General features: G+C 53.3%; 1 pseudogene; it reads left to right on the top strand.

The window, feature by feature from the left end:
- The first annotated feature begins 2,699 nt into the window (after nucleotides 1–2,699).
- On the top strand, nucleotides 2,700–6,460 carry LOC133755707 (syncytin-1-like; annotated as a pseudogene).
- Nucleotides 6,461–17,336: the final 10,876 nt, after the last annotated feature.

The following is a 17,336-nucleotide window of genomic DNA, read 5'->3' as shown; positions in this document are numbered from 1 at the left end:
CATAACAAATGCTGTGCATGGACTATGTGCCTGGCACAGGACTTGGAAAAATGAGACAAGGCTTAACTCAATCTATTACAGCCCCCTCTAAAACAGATAGACATGGGCTCGGATATTTGGATTTTTAGTAATGGCCACTGGCCTTCCTGTACCCCATGCAGATAAAATCACATGGAACACTCAAACTTCTGTTTGGGTGGATCAGTGGCCACTTACTCAAGAAAAGCTAAATGCCGCTACAGTGCTTGTACAGGAGCAGCTCACGGCTGGACACCTAGAGCCTTCCTATTCTCCCTGGAATATGCCCATTTTTGTCATAAAGAAAAAATCTGGTAAATGGCACCTTTTACAGGATTTGTGTGCCGTTAATAGGTCATGGCACTCATGGGAGCCCTCCAACCTGGCATCCTGATCCCCGTGGCCATCCTAAATGGTTATTACAAAATAATTATAGATTTCAAAGACTGCTTTTTCATGCAAAGATTTCATTGGAAAGTTTTGCCCCAGGGGATGGCCAATAGCTCCACCCTTTGTCAAAAGTTTGTAGCACAGGCAGTGGATCCAATTCATTTACACTGGCTGCACATTTATATTTTACATTATATGGATGACATTTTACTGGCGGCTCAAAACAAGTCAGACCTACAAGATTGCTTTACAGCATTTTCTAAAGCCTTTCTTGCCCTTGGTTTACAAATTGCTCCTGATAAGGTCCAGTTACAAGACCCCTTTACCTATTTGGGTTTAAAATTACAACAGGATTTGGTTTTTGTGCAGTTCCCTTGGAATGCCTCCATACCCTTAATGATTTTCAAAAACTTCTAGGAGATATTCAATGGCTCAGCCCTATTTAAAAATATCTAATAATGTCCTATTACCCCTCAATGACATTCTGTGAGGAGACCCAGACACACACACACCCCACCCCGCGAGCTCACCCCTGACACAGGAGATGCATTAAACCAAGTAACACAAGCCATTAGCCAACAGTTTGTCTGGCAAATTTCTTACACTCTCCCCCTACTTTCTGTAGTTTTAGCCACACCACATATGCCCACCGGAGTTTTTTGGCAAAAATCCCTCACGCCCAATAAAAAAGGTCAACCTCTTTTCTGGATCCATCTCCCCATTTCCTCATCTAAAGTAATTACAATATATTTGTCTCAGGTTGCTTCAATAATCATTAAGGCTCATTTCCTTTCCCGCCAATATTTCAGAAAAGACCCCGATGTTGTAGTAGCGCCATATACCCGAGAACAGACCCAGTTCCTTCTTCAAACTTCTGATGACTGGGGGATAGCCATGTCAGGATTTATGGGGACCATTGACAATCACCTCCCTGATGACCCCGTGTTACAGTTTGCCCAATCCTATTCCTTTATTTTTCCAAAAAATACAAAAAACAATCCCATTCCAAAGGCTGTTACAGTATTTACAGATGGGTCATCCAGTGGGATGGCTGCCTTTGTGGCAGACAACCGTTCCCATGTTTTTAAAACATCTTGTCAGCCCAGTTGGTTGAGCTGTATGCCATACTTCAAGTCTTTACTTGAAGTCAAGTAAAGTCAAGTCAAGCTGTAAATATTTATACTGATAGTGCATATGTAGCTGACTCCATTCCGTTGCTTGAAACTTCTCCTTTTCTTAAAACAATTTCCAATGCTATGCCCTTGTTTATACAAATTCAAAAGCTAATACATGAAAGACAACAGCCCTTCTATTTGGGACATATTTGGGCGCACACAAGCCTACCAGGATCACTCAGAAGGTAATGTCCAGGTAGATGCTGCTACAAGGCTCACCTTCCCCATAATTGTGGGAAGAGTGCAGGAAGCTCAAAACTCAGAAGGTAATGCCCAGGTAGATGCTGCTATAAGGCTTACCTTCCCCATAATTGTGGGAACAGTGCAGGAAGCTCAGAACTCAGAAGGTAATGTCCAGGCAGATGCTGCTACAAGGCTCACCTTCCCCATAATTGTGGGATCAGTACAGGAAGCTCAAAACTTGCATAGGTTGCATCACTTAAATGCTCTCCATTTGTTTTGTAAAATTTCACGAGAATCGTGAAATAGTCAAAAAATGCCCCTCATGTGTTACAAGCCAACCTGTACCGCATTTGGGAGTCAATCCGCGTGGTCTTCTCCCTAATCAACTGTGGCAAATGGATGTCACACACTTCCCCAAATTTGGCAAACTAAAGTATCTTCATGTCTCTATAGACACCTACAGTGGCTTTGTCTTTGCCTCCGCCCATACAGGGGAAGCTGCTAAGGATGCTATCTCGCACCTTATAACGGCTCTTTCTGTACTGGGAAAACCTGTTGAGATTAAGACAGATAATGGTCCTGCTTATGTCAGTGCTAAGTTTAAACAATTTTGTGAGGTGCTCCATATTAATCACATTACAGGAATCCCTTACAATCCACAGGGTCAGGGGATTATCGAAAGAGCCCATCAAACGCTGAAAACCTGGCTCACTCGGCTTGAAGCCACTTCCTTATCCTTTGTCTCTCTCTGAGACCGATTGAATCATGCGCTCTTTGTACTAAATTTCTTATCCTTAGATAATAATAATCATTCAGCCGCAGATCATCACTGGCATCCTTCCCCTGAAACATCCCCACCTATGGTGATGTGGCAAGACCCCCTCACTAGTGGATGGCATGGCCCCGATCCTGTGCTTATTTGGGGACGGGGGGGGGGGGGTCAGCCTGTGTTCTGGATCAAAAACAATCAATGCCAAGATGGCTGCCTGAAAGATTAATTAAACAAGTTAATTCATCAAACTCTTCTAATATTAACCCTACACCAGAGCCTACATCCGGCCCTGAGGATATTTTCCCCTTGTGTTTACAGGAATGAAAAGACCCGGCTGGATGCTACTGGGACTCATTACAGGACTCCTTGTTATTGTCGGCATTGTTGCCATTGTTGCTATTGTGTATCTTCTCTTCTATTCTCTCCTCCCCTGCCACATTTTCTGAGGGCTCACTGATTAACCCCTCTGAAGGGCCCTAATAAAATGGCCCTCTTCCTTGCTTTCCTGATAATGGCAATCTACACCATCCATTGGGCTCCACCAGTCTTTGCAGGGTTGGACAACCCTCAGGCCATTCAAAAACTCCTTCAACAGCATGACCCTGGTATCTGCTCGAGGGGCATAATAGTATCCCTCCCACAAACATCAACCTCCTACAGATCCCACATCCTCAATCATAAACTGCATTTTACACATGACTGCGGAGATAAAACCACCAAGGATTCCAAATGGCACTGTATTCTCAAACCTAAACTAGACTCTTCCCACCCTGGGAATCAATGGCCGTCAGAGTGCAATAGTACTATCCATTACTCTGTGCACTCCTCCTGTTATACGTGGTATCAAACCTGTAATGAGGGGAATGAACATTTATTGTTTGCCACTATAACAGGGGATTATGGGGGAACATTCGGAGGGGACTTGTCTTCTTCACGCCTCAGCTCTCCCCCCTGCCCCCCTAAGGGACAAGTGGCCTGCTGGTACCCTATAGCCCCTGTGGGAGTGTCTGATGGTGGAGGCCCTCAGGATACCCTTACACAATTAAAAACACAAAAAACACTCAAAACCCTATTTGAGAGCCTTTACCCTTCCCTTCAATACCACCCCCTGGCTAAAGTTCATTCCAGAGGAAATGAAGACTTGGATGTCAGTACCATGGATATCCTTACCAACACCCATAAACTGCTTAATCTCTCTGCCCCAGACCTTGCAAAAGGCTGCTGGCTCTGTTTACGCCAGGGACCCCCCTTCCTTCTTGCCATTTTTCTGCCACTTAATGATACCCTTGGGTTTAATATCTCCTTTGGTTGCCCCCCCCCATACAATCTTTTCCTGTTCTTCCTGTCCCAATGGAAAATATCACTTGCCTTTATAAATCTCCTAACAATAATTCCTTCAATATCGAGTAGGCCTTGCTCCTTTCTGTACAAATAGTATAACAGTAGATTACCCTCTTTATGCCCCTAATTCCACCATTTTTGTATGTAGGGATAATTTAGCTTATACCATTTTACCAACAAATTGGACCGGTAATTGCATGCACGCTATGCTTCTTCCCAATGTAGAAATTATTAATGGAAATACCCCTGTCCCTATTCCCGCCTTTGATTATATTGCAGGAAGACAAAGGCGAGCTATTCAACTTATTCTTTTATTGGCCACATTAGGAATTTCCACAGCTGTGGTTACAGGATCTACAGGACTGGGAATCACGGTCCAAAAATATAGAGAATTGTTCCAACAACTTATTAATGATGTACAAACCCTATCCACCACCATTCAGGACCTTCAAGATCAAATTGATTCCTTAGCGGAAGTGGTTTTACAAAATCGAAAGTGGTTTTACAAAATCGTAGAGGCTTAGACTTGCTTACCACCGAACAGGGAGGTATTTAATTGGCTTTACAGGAAAAATGCTGTTTTTATGCTAAAAAGGCCGGCATCGTTCGCGATAAAATCAAGACACTTCAAGAAGATCTGGAGCATCGTCGACATGCCATGGCTGAAAATCCCTTTTGGACAGGATGGAATGGACTGCTTCCCTATTTGCTACCACTTTTAGGACCCATTGCTGGTTTGCTTGTCACACTATCTGTTATATCTTAATGTTAGCCATCGCAAAGCTCCTGGGTTCGGATCAGCACTGTGCGCTGGCCATGGCGGCCATTGGAGGGTGAACCAGCTGCAAAGGAAGACCTTTCTCTCTCTCTCTCTCTCACTATCCACTCTGCCTGTCAAAAAAAAAAAGAGAGAGAGAGAGAGAGAGAGAGAGAGAGAGAGAGAGAGAGAGACAGAGGAGGAGAGAAGCCCAGAGAGTAGGGAGCAGAGCCAAGAGAGCACATGTTCAGGAACAGACCTTTTAAAACTTTGCCTGAGGGCGGGCAGGGAAGCAGGAGCAGTGAATCCCATTAGGATGGGGGTGGGGCCTGGCTCAGGTAGCTGGGCTGTGCGGCCATCTGGCTAAAACTGCACCAGTTTCCTAACATTCCCCCCTTTTGTTTTTTATAAAGCAGGGTTTGTATGGGGTTACATTAGTCCCAAAAGTCCAGGAAGAGTAGAGGGATGATGATCTGTCTTTAGAGCTACTTCTTGCTGACATGGGGTGACGAGGTACTCTTTGCTGGCATGGGGTGATGTCTCAGGCTGCTGTCTCTTGGGTGGGGAGCTGAGTATATTCCTGTAACAGCATTTGGTTGACTGCCTGGTTGTTGAACGCCTTCGTTTGTTCCATTATAACTTGCTGTAAACACTTAGACACTGTAGTATAAAAAGACAGGGTTGAGAATAGTAACCAATGATCCTAAGAGTAGCATTAACCATTTCATAGAGGAGAGGAAATGGGGGCATTTCTGGACCCTTGTGGGGACAGTTTGATGGATGTGGCTTAAAGCTGGTCCCAGCCAAGACTGGGAGAAAAGCCACTTAACTTTTACAGGTAGCGAGTGGGGTTTGTAGAGAAATTTTGAACAATTATACAGCATTAAGTGGGGAAGAGGACCATCAGTACACACAGGTTGGGAGTAGAGCCATTGGTGGTAGAGGTTATGATTACAAAGAAATGAGGCCCAAATGGGCTAGATACAGAGGACAGAGTTGTTGTTAGAGAACCTAAGAAAGATGCTGACTAAGCTACAACTAAGTTTTCTGATTGAGAGGCAAATAGAACCTGACAGAAGCGCTCAATAATAATCAGGTGGGCTTTAAAGCCTTGTAAATTATGAGGCTCAGACTCATCTATCTCTTCATATAGCCTACATCCTAAGGGAGGTGTGAACCTCCTTGGGAAGGCACCCTGTTGACTTCCATTACCTAGCTGGCCTGGGAGGAGAGCTGGCCAGGTAAAGGCAAGTGGCAACTCCAACAGGAAATATACAGTTCTGCCTGTAGTGTTACTGACCCTATTTGGCCATCTCCTCAGCAGCAGTGGTCACCTTGAGATCAAGAGCCAATAAGATCTGTGGCTCTGACCTGGGCGTCCTTCGATTCCAGGGCAGGTCCATTTCCAGTGATCCAACTCTTGGCTGGCAGAGCTGCCAGGGCTCTTCATAGCTGACTTCTGCTGAAGCCCAGGCTTGCCACATTGAAAGCCACTGCAGTGGACTGGCCTGTTGGGTCTCCTTGAGGGCAGATCACTGTGCAGAGCTACATTTAATAGGCCTGCCACCTATCTCTACTTTTCTGATACCTAGCTTTCTTTTTCTCCTGATTTTTGTTAAAGCAGACCAGAGGAAGCAAGTCAAGGGGGTGCTCAAGTCCCATCTCTAATCTTCGGTGGCCTAAACTAGAAGTCTGTAGTCACAGGCATGTTCTGTAGCAGTTTATGTTGAGGCAGACAATGCCCATGAGGAAAACTGTATTTTCACTTCAAAACTTTCTTTCCCTTTGTTTTGAAAGGGAGGCCTTTTCTGTTTACTGTTTACCTCACTGATGGCGAAGTAAATTTACTTAGAAAATTATAATTTAAGCTCTTATTTTGGCTATGCTATTACAGAAAAATCTTAGCCATCTCATTTTTTATAGGATCTAAAATTAAATTTTGAACCTTGGAGTGTGCCGGGGCCCCCAGAGGCCGGCCTCAGCCTCTAGGTAGGACTTGGGGCCCCTTTGGAGCGCCGGGCTGGCTCTTGCGTGCCCTGGGGCGGGTGAGAGGCAGACCGAGCCCAGAGCGGCCAGGCCTGCTGGCCTGACCGCAGGCCTCTCTCAAGCCACGGCCTGCATTCGGCCCTGCATTCAGCCGTGCAACTGAGCTCAGCCCTGTACACAACGCGCTGTCTGGGGATGCGCAGCACTGTGCATGTGTGCCTCCCACCCCGACACCTAACTCACTGGCCTAGGCCCTGCTCTAGAGCTCACGGGCCTCCCAGGCTGCCCGCAAAGCTTCGGGGGCTGTCCCCATGCCCCAAGCCTAAGGCCTCTTAGCCTGCGGGAGCGCTGGCCAGTCTCTCTCCTGGTCTCTCAGTCTCTGGGAGCCAAGCCGTGCACAGGGTTTCCGTTCCCGGGCTAGGGGGCCCCTCCGCTAGCCTTCAGCTCTTGGCCTTCATGCAACACGGAATCAGGGGCCGTCCCCGCTGAGACCCAGAACCGGAGGATGAGGCTGCCATTTGGGTGGTGGGCAGCTAAGGTACAGGAGGACGGGGGCCTGAAGCAGGTATGGGTTTCGAAGGCCCAACCCCGAGACCCGAGAGAGGGAGCAGAGCCCAGCAACTTGAATATTGTCAGAAGGCAGGCTGCAGCCCTTGGGTTGGACAAGCCACCACACATCTGTCCAGGCAGCCTGGAGAGCCAGGCCCGGCGGTCTGTGCACGGCAGTTTGCTGCCCGCGGGCCTCTACATGAAAGCGGCCCCGCATTGCTCTGTGCTGCCGCCCCATGCTGGCACACAGGGGTCACGTGAGGGGCCCAGGTGCCGCTCAGCTGCAAGCGCCTGAGCGCCTGTGCTCTGAACAGGCTCCACTCACGCTCCGCCCAAGCGGGGATAATGAGACAGTCCACGTGCCCCTCCGGACCTCCCATGACAGCCCCGAACTCAGAGCCACAGTTCTGCCCTGAGTGCCCACACTGCTGGTCACAAGTGGGTCACACCAGCGGCCTGAGGGACAGGGCCATGCCCACCCACCGGCCCCAGGCCCGCCCCCAGGTGCCAGAAATCATCCACTGCGCATACGCAAGCCGCATGGGAGCGCGGGGGGCCCAGAGCTTCTGCAAGAGAAGCTTTAGCGGGCTCGCTCCTGCCCGCAGGCATGTGCCTGAGGCCCCCAGAGGCCGGCCTAAGCCTCTAGGTAGGACTTGGGGCCCCTTTTGAGCGCTGGGCTGGCTCTTGCGAGCCCTGGGGCGGGCGACAGGCAGACCGAGCCCAGCGCGGCCAGGCCTGCTTGACTGACTGCGGGCCTCTCTCAAGCTGCAGCCTGCATTTGGCCGGGCACCTGAGCTCAGCCCTGTCCCCAACGCGCCGTCTTGGGCTGCGCAGCACTGTGCGTGTGTGCCTCCCACCCTGACACCTAACTCACTGGCCTAGGCCCTGCTCTAGAGCTCGCAGGCCTCCCAGGCTGCCCACAAATTTCGGGGGGCTGTCCCCATGCCCCAAGCCTAAGGCCTCTTAGCCTGCGGGAACACTGGCCAGTCTCTCTCCTGGTCTCTGTCTCAGTCTCTGGGAGCCAAGCTGCGCACAGGGTTTCCGTTCCTGGGCTAGGGGGCCCCTCCGCTAGCCTTCAGCTCTTGGCCTTCATGCAACACGTAATCCGGGGCCGTCCCTGCTGAGACCCAGAACCGGAGGATGAGGCTGCCATTTGGGTGGTGGGCAGCTGCGGGCCAGGAGGATGGGGGCCTGAAGCGCGGATGGGTTTCGAAGGCCTGACCCCGAGACCCGAGAGAGGGAGCAGAGCCCAGCAACCTGAATGTTCTCAGAAGGCAGCCTAGAGCCCCTGGCTTGGACAAGCCACTGCACATGTGTCCAGGCAGCCTGGAATGCCAGGCCCGGCAGTCGGCACAAGGCAGCTTGCTGCCCGCGGGCCTCCACATGCAAGTGGCCCCACATTGCTCTGTGCTGCCGCCCCCTGCTGGCACACACGGGTCACGTGAGGGGCCCAGGCACCACTCAGCTGCGAAAGCCTGAACGCCTGTGCTCTGAACACGCTCCGCTGAAGCTCCACCCATGCTCCGCCCAAGCGGGTATCATGAGACAGTCCACGTGCCCCTCTGGCCTCCCGTGACAACCTGGAACACAGAGCCATAGTTCTGCCCTGAGTGCCCACACTGCTGGTCACAAATGGATCACACCAGCAGCCTGGGGGACAGGGCCACGCCCACCCACCCACCCCAGCCCAGGCCCCAGCCCCGCCCCAGGCAGAGCCCCCACCCCCAGGTGCCAGAAATCATCCACTGCGCATGCGCAAGCCGCATGGGGGCACGGGGGCCAGATCTTCTGCAAGAGAAGCTTTAGCGGGCTCGCTCCTGCCCGCAGGCGTGTGCCTGAGGCCCCCAGAGGCCGGCCTCAGCCTCTAGGTAGGACTCGGGGCCCCTTTGGAGCACAAGGCTGGCTCTTGCATGCCCCGGGGTGGGCGACAGGCAGATCGAGCCCAGCGCTGCCAGGACTGCTGACGTGACTGCGGGCCTCACTCAAGCCGCGGCCTGCATTTGGCCGGGCACCTGAGCTCAGCCCTGTCCCCAACGTGCCGTCTGGGGATGCGCAGTACTGTGCGTGTGTGCCTCCCACCCCGACACCTAACTCACTGCCCTAGGCCTTGCTCTAGAGCTCACGTGCCTCCCAGGCTGCCCGCAAAGCTTCGGGGGGCTGCCGCCATACGCCCCAAGCCTAAGGCCTCTTAGCCTACCGGAGCACCGGCCAGTCTCTCTCCTGGTCTCTCAGTCTCTGGGAGCCAAGCCGCGCACAGGGTTTCTGTTCCCGGGCTAGGGGGGCCCTCCGCTAGCCTTCAGCTCTTGGCCTTCATACACCACGGAATCCGGGGGCCGTCCCCGCTGAGACCCAGAACCGGAGGATGAGGCTGCCATTCGGGTGGTGGGCAGCTAAGGGCCAGGAGGATGGGGGCCTGAAGCGGGTATGGGTTTCGAAGGCCCAACCCCGAGACCCGAGAGAGGGAGCAGAGCCCAGCAACCTGACTATTCTCAGAAGGCAGGCTGGAGCCCTTGGGTTGGACAAGCCACCACACATCTGTCCAGGCAGCCTGGAGAGCCAGGCCCGGTGGTCTGCGCATGGCAGCTTGCTGCCCGCGGGTCTCCACGCGCAAGCGGCCCCACATTGCTCTGTGCTGCCGCCCCACGCTGGCACACAGGGGTCACGTGAGGGGCCCAGGGGCTGCTCAGCTGTGAGCGCCTGATCCCCTGCGCTCTGAACACGTTCCGCTCACGCTCCGCCCACGCGGGGATCCTGAGACCGTCCACGTGCCCCTCCGGGCTTCCCGTGACAGCCCTGAACTCAGAGCTACAGTTCTGCCCTGAGTGCCCACACTGCTGGTCACAAATGGATCACACCAGCAGCCTGGGGGACAGGGCCATGACCACCCACCCTCCCAGTCCCCGGCCCCAGCCCCGCCCCCAGGTGCGAGAAATCAACCACTGCACATGCGCAAGCCGCATGGGGGCAGGGGGCCCAGAGCTTCTGCAAGAGAAGCTTTAGCGGGCTCGCTCCTGCCCGCAGGCGTGTGCCTGAGGCCCCCAGAGGCCGGCCTAGGCCTCTAGGTAGGACTTGGGGCCCCTTTGGAGTGCTGGGCTGGCTCTTGCGTGCCCCGGGGTGGGCGAGAGGCAGACCAAGCCCAGCGCGGCCAGGAATGCTGACCTGACCGCAGGCCTCTCTCAAGCCGCGGCCTGCATTCAGCCGGGCACCTGAGCTCAGCCCTGTCCCCAACGCGCCGTCTGGGTATGCGCAGCACTGTGCGTGTGTGCCTCCCACCCCGACACCTAACTCACTGGCCTAGGCCCTGCTCTAGAGCTCGCGGGCCTCCCAGGCTGCCCGCAAAGCTTCGGGGGGCTGCCGCCATACGCCCCAAGCCTGAGGCCTCTTAGCCTGCCGGAGCACCGGCCAGTCTCTCTCCTGGTCTCTCAGTCTCTGGGAGTCAAGCAGCGCACAGGGTTTCCGTTCCCGGGCTAGGGGGCCCCTCCGCTAGCCTTCAGCTCTTGGCCTTCATGCTCCACAAAATCTGGGGGCCATCCCCGCTGAGACCCAGAACCGGAGGATGAGGCTGCCATTCGGGTGGTGGGCAGCTAAGGGCCAGGAGGACGGGGGCCTGAAGCGGGTATGGGTTTCGAAGGCCCAACCCCGAGACCCGAGAAAGGGAGCAGAGCCCAGCAACCTGAGTATTCTCAGAAGGCAGCCTAGAGCCCCTGGCTTGGACAAGCCACCGCACATGTGTCCAGGCAGCATGGAGTGCCAGGCCCGGCAGTCGGCACAAGGCAGCTTGCTGCCCGCGGGCCTCCACATGCAAGGGGCCCCTCATTGCTCTGTGCTGCTGCCCCCTGCTGGCACACACAGGTCACCTGAGGGGCCCAGGTGCCGCTCAGCTGTGAACGCCTGAGCGCCTGTGCTCTGAACCTGCTCAGCTGAAGCTCCACCCATGCTCCGCCCAAGCGGGGATATTGAGACAGTCCACGTGCCCCTCCGGGCCTCCCGTGACAGCCCCGAACACAGACCCACAGTTCTGCCCTGAGTGCCCACACTGCTGGTCACAAATGGATCACACCAGCAGCCTGGGAGACAGGGCCATGACCACCCACCCCCCCCAGCCCCGCCCCCAGGTGGGAGAAATCATCCACTGCCCATGCGCAAGCTGCATGGGGGCACGGGGGCCAGATCTTCTGCAAGAGAAGCTTTAGCGGGCTCGCTCCTGCCCGCAGGCGTGTGCCTGAGGCCCCCAGAGGCCGGCCTCAGCCTCTAGGGAGGACTCGGGGCCTCTTTGGAGCACAAGGCTGGCTCTTGCATGCCCTGGGGTGGGCGACAAGCAGATCGAGCCCAGCGCTGCCAGGACTGCTGACCTGACCGCGGGCCTCACTCAAGCCGCGGCCTGCATTCGGCCGGGCACCTGAGCTCAGCCCTGTCCCCAACGCACCGTCTGGGGATGCACAGTACTGTGCGTGTGTGCCTCCCACCCCGACACCTAACTCACTGCCCTAGGCCCTGCTCTAGAGCTCGCGGGCCTCCCAGGCTGCCCGCAAAGCTTCGGGGGGCTGCCGCCATACTCCCCAAGCCTGAGGCCTCTTAGCCTACCGGAGCACCGGCCAGTCTCTCTCCTGGTCTCTCAGTCTCTGGGAGCCAAGCCGCGCACAGGGTTTCCGTTCCCGGGCTAGGGGGCCCCTCCGCTAGCCTTCAGCTCTTGGCCTTCATGCTCCACGGAATCTGGGGGCCATCCCCGCTGAGACCCAGAACCGGAGGATGAGGCTGCCATTCGGGTGGTGGGCAGCTAAGGGCCAGGAGGACGGGGGCCTGAAGCGGGTATGGGTTTCGAAGGCCCAACCCCGAGACCCGAGAGAGGGAGCAGAGCCCAGCAACCTGACTATTCTCAGAAGGCAGGCTGGAGACCTTGGGTTGGACAAGCCACCACACATCTGTCCAGGCAGCCTGGAGAGCCAGGCCCAGCGGTCTGCGCACGGCAGCTTGCTGCCCGCGGGCCTCCACACGCAAGCGGCCCCACATTGCTCTGTGCTGCCGCCCCACGCTGGCACACAGGGGTCACGTGAGGGGCCCAGGCGCCACTCAGCTGCAAGCGCCTGAGCGCCTGCGCTCTGAACAGGCTCCACTCACGCTCCGCCCAAGCGGGGATAATGAGACAGTCCACGTGCCCCTCCGGACCTCCCATGACAGCCCCAAACTCAGAGCCACAGTTCTGCCCTGAGTGCCCACACTGCTGGTCACAAATGGGTCACACCAGCAGCCTGAGGGACAGGGCCATGCCCACCCACCCTCCCCAGCCCAGGCCCCAGGCCCACCCCCAGGTGCCAGAAATCATCCACTGCGCATACACAAGCCGCATGGGAGCGCGGGGGGCCCAGAGCTTCTGCAAGAGAAGCTTTAGCGGGCTCGCTCCTGCCCGCAGGCGTGTGCCTGAGGCCCCCAGAGGCCGGCCTCAGCCTCTAGGTAGGACTTGGGGCCCCTTTAGAGCGCCGGGCTGGCTCTTGCGAGCCCTGGGGCGGGCGACAGGCAGACCGAGCCCAGCGCGGCCAGGCCTGCTGGCCTGACCGCGGGCCTCACTCAAGCCGCGGCCTGCATTCGGCCCTGCATTCGGCCGGGCACCTGAGCTCAGCCCTGTCCCCAACGCGCCATCTGGGGATGTGCAGCACTGTGCGTGTGTGCCTCCCACCCTGACACCTAACTCACTGGCCTAGGCCCTGCTCTAGAGCTCGCGGGCCTCCCAGGCTGCCTGCAAAGTTTCGGGCGGCTGTCCCCACGCCCCAAGCCTAAGGCCTCTTAGCCTGCGGGAGCACTGGCCAGTCTCTCTCCTGGTCTCTTTCTCAGTCTCTGGGAGCCAAGCCGCGCACAGGGTTTCCATTCCCGGGCTAGGGGGCCCCTCCGCTAGCCTTCAGCTCTTGGCCTTCATGCACCACGGAATCCGGGATCCGTCCCCGCTGAGACCCAGAACCGGAGGATGAGGCTGCCATTTGGGTGGTGGGCAGCTGCGGGCCAGGAGGATGGGGGCCTGAAGCGCACATGGGTTTCGAAGGCCTGACCCCGAGACCCGAGAGAGGGAGCAGAGCCCAGCAACCTGAATATTCTCAGAAGGCAGACTAGAGCCCCTGGCTTGGACAAGCCACCGCACATCTGTCCAGGCAGCCTGGAGTGCCAGGCCCGGCAGTCAGCACAAGGCAGCTTGCTGCCCGCGGGTCTCCACGAACAAGCGGCCCCGCATTGCTCTGTACTGCCGCCCCATGCTGGCACACAGGGGTCACGTGAGGGGCCCAGGCACCGCTCAGCTGCGAGCGCCTGAACGCCTGTGCTCTTGTTAGGTAGGAAGTCAGTTATGAGCTTATGTGTGTGTGACAGGCCTAAACAGAAGACATCTATATGCATCTGCATCTCAAAGTCATCCTAACAATGTTCCAGGGGAAGCCCAGATTTTCGCATCCTGCCTGCCCTGCCCCCTTCTACCTGGTAACCTGCCAGGTGGAGGCCCTCACCCCTCCTGCTAAATCTTCCACAATCTCCCAGGTGCAGCTCAGCATCTGCATCTCAAACACCCTGCCCCTTCCCCAGGTCTGATAACATTTGCATCCATAAAGTCCTTTGTTTCAGACCTTCCACAGGAAGAAGCTTCTTAACATTTACATCCATTAAGTCTTTCTTTCCAGGTTGAAGCATGTGAAGACAAAGACCTACTTCTTAAAAAACCCCCAGCCTCAACTGGACTGGGCGCTCAGCTCTCTGCATCTTTGCTGAGCCGCCCGCCTGGCCTGGCCGGGTGTACTCTCCACTCACCCATGCAGCCCCGCTCTCCCCCAGTCTGAGGGACTGGGCACTCTCTCTCAGGCCCTGTCTGGAGAGGTGCCCATCCGTCCTTACAGATGTTCCTTCTTAATAAACCTTGCTATTTTACCTCCCACTACTCTCTGTCTCACGCCTGAATTCTTTCTTGCGCGAAGACAAGAACCCTGCAATTTCTCCGGTAACATTTTTGGCGAGCCAGCCAGGAGTTTGAGAAGACATCGGAGGTCAGTATTCCTTCCCTCAAGCGGGACCGGATCTGTGGAAGTGACCGTTGAGTGTCCGGCACCCCACAGCTCTCCGAGAACGCGGAGTCCCCCCGGCCACGGCTTAGCTACGGCCGAAACTCCAGAGGGATTGTAAGGAACGGGAGGGCGATTAGGAAGGGCAGTTGCCTGAGAGCGTGGAGACCCCCTGAGCTCGCTTTGGCTTCCCGGCGGCTGGACCGCGACCCGAGAACCAGGTCTCTCTCTTGGAGGGACGCCTGGTCACGCTGCCTACTGCTACACGAGCAGGGCTTAGCTTCGGTCGAGGCTAATATTGGCCCTCCAGGTAAACTCAGACAACTAGGTAGTGGGCACTCTTGAGCGATAGGAGATTTCGAACCCCACTCAGCCCCCAGACACCAGGGCCTTTTCCCTTTGCTCTCCTCCGGCTGAGATTCGTAGTGGAAGGTGAGGGCAGTCGCTCGCATCTTGTCCTCTGTCACTTTCCACCCTTCCCCCGGGGCTTCCTATACCGCTGGCCAGGAGAAAGTAAGAGGGAATTCCACCTAGGGATAAGCTGTTACCAGTTAACCCTTTCCAACCTGGTAGAAGGCTTTCCGTCTTTGCAGCTTATGGTAGCCTTTGGTGCATCTTGAAGTTTTTGTGAGCTATTACTGTTGCTAAGCTTTGATTGAGGACTGAATCTGGAAAGGATTAAAGTTAACTATCTGTTTTAATTGACTGAGTGTTTGCAGTAGTCCTGATTGATCTGGCTTTGGCTGAATTATAGGAGGTTCCCAGCACTCTTGGTGAAATGGCGCACCTACCCGACCCCACGGCCAGTCCTGCAAGGCCCCGGTGTGCGCAGTCTTCCCTGTAAATGGGGGACCACAGCCTTTCTCTGCACTCTATTCCAGTCCACGTGGCCTGCTGCACCCAGGCAGGCATAGCCAGATATCCCTATGGAAAGCGCCCCCCCAGGGCTGCTTTTTTCCTCTCCTGGAGGAATTTCCAATTCAATACTACTGCTGGCCTTACCTAAGGGAGCCAGAACCTTAATCCATTAACCCTTTCCAACCTGATGGGTTTTTCTCTTTGCAGTTAATGGAAACCTAAGCAATGGGCTCATATGCTGATGTCTAGTTCTTTTCTGTGCTGCTGTCCCTGACTTATCTGAGAGTGTTCGTTCACGTGTCTTGAAGGTTTCGCGTTTTTCTATTGCCATTATGAGTCTTGATTGGGAAAACTGCAACGCGAAGTTGTCTATGTTGTTTATCTGTTTCCAGTGTTTGAGTGATTACCCAACTGATCAGAAATGTACTAATTGTTGGCTAAACCGCTTGACTCTGACAGCTTAAATTCTAAACCGAGTCTTCCAACTTTGGGCTTCCAGTCGGATCCCTGGAACTCTCAAAGGATGAGACTCTAAAATTTGTTAAAGTAACAGCTGCTTGAGTCAATTCAGATTATGTGAAATGTATTAAAATGTTGTAAATGGTGTCAGACCTATGCTGTATTCATGTTTTTGCTTTCCAGCTAGAGTGGTCTTATAAAAATAAGAGTAAATTCTGTGTATACAAGCCTTTATGTTGTTAACATTGGTTCAGAGAATTAAGTTAATGCCAAAGCCCTTCGGTTTGCTTGGTAGCTCACTTGCTCGGTTTTACATGTCTTTGATATGCTTTAAACATGTTTCTCTTAACGATGAAGATCTTTTCAAAGTTGTGTCCATGTTTGCTGTCCAGGAGGAGTTATTCTTATGTTACTTAAAAGCATGGAAATGTAATTTTGACTTAATTCAGATAATGGTGTGGTATTCATTAATAACTCAGTGTCTTAAGCCATCTAGGCATCAATGCTAAGCAAAATATGGGAAAATGTATTGTGTAGTTTTCACATCTTAAATTCGATAAGAGAGACTGTTTGAGTTTGTTAGCATGTATTCTCATAGATTGTCCATGCATGACAATTCAAGACTATGTAAAAGTAACTACAGGTGTAAAGTTTCAGAAGGTGTGAGCAAGTCATGAAAAGTTTTAAAAGGTTTACAACTTTAAAATTGTTTACAGAGTTTTCTTTAAGTTGAGTGCTAATGCCAAAATTACATTGACCTAAAGTTGAAGTCTGATCTTCTGTTACAACAATGGGGTTTTTTAAAAAAATGTGCACTAATGTTAGTAAATATCTGGAAATGGTCTAAGTCGTAAATCTTGGAATTTGTTTTTGCAAAAACTGTAACGTCTATTTTAACAGTGTCTGCTTAATCGGTTGCTCTGCCATTTCTAAAGTTAGGTCGTGTAAGCTCTTTTTGACTCTGTTAAATAGTTCTAAATTATGTGAACCCTTATGTTCAAGGTTTTTTATTTCTGGTTTATTCGACAAGAGATATAGAATTCATGTTCTGCCTAAGTAATCTATTGTGTACTCTACTGTCTCTGTTAAGTTCAGATTGATGAAAAGCATTGTTAATTATTATGATCAGATCTGGTTTAAAAGTGTAAAAATCACCCTGACTAATGAATGGCTATCATTTCAGGATGTTAAGGAATTCTATTTTGACCAGATACTCTAAGTTCTCTTGGCACCTTTAACAGACTTTCTGAAAATCAAAGTTCTAAATTATCCGGACTTTTGACATCCCCAGAGGGCCCCTGGAGATGTCAAAAGAGATATCTCTCATCTTGCAGAGATAATAACCAATCGGCTGTTTAGATTAAAAGTGGTGCCAAGATGTAAAATGATGCTAAACTTCAGCTATAAACGTGTTTCTTTCTAGCTGCTCCAGTCTCTGGCTCAGAAGCCAGATCCTTTAAAGAGGGACTGACGAAGTCTCTGTCCAGCTAATGCTGAACAACCAGGCATTGCTAGTTCAAATGTATTGCTAGTTCAAATGTGGATCAAACTGGAGGTCTAGCCAAAAGGGAGAAAGTGTTCCAGAAGAGACTTAGAGACGATGGGAGATGGTTATGCGGCAGGTGCTAGAGAACCAGGTTCCAGGAGCCCAAGAAAACTCTAGTGTCCACAGGCTACACGGTGAAAGCCCGGAAGCCCAAAAACTTATGGGTTACACGGTAAGACTAGTTAAACCCGGAAACCCAGGCCCATAGCCCACTGGCTACACGGTAAACAATCCGGAAGCCAAAGGATGGCAGAGACGTCTGCCACAA

The sequence above is a fragment of the Lepus europaeus genome, unplaced genomic scaffold (genome assembly GCF_033115175.1).
Source record: "Lepus europaeus isolate LE1 unplaced genomic scaffold, mLepTim1.pri SCAFFOLD_80, whole genome shotgun sequence".
NCBI lineage: Eukaryota > Metazoa > Chordata > Mammalia > Lagomorpha > Leporidae > Lepus > Lepus europaeus.
Note: the sequence above shows the minus strand (reverse complement) of the source record. Positions and strands in the feature narration are given on the sequence as shown.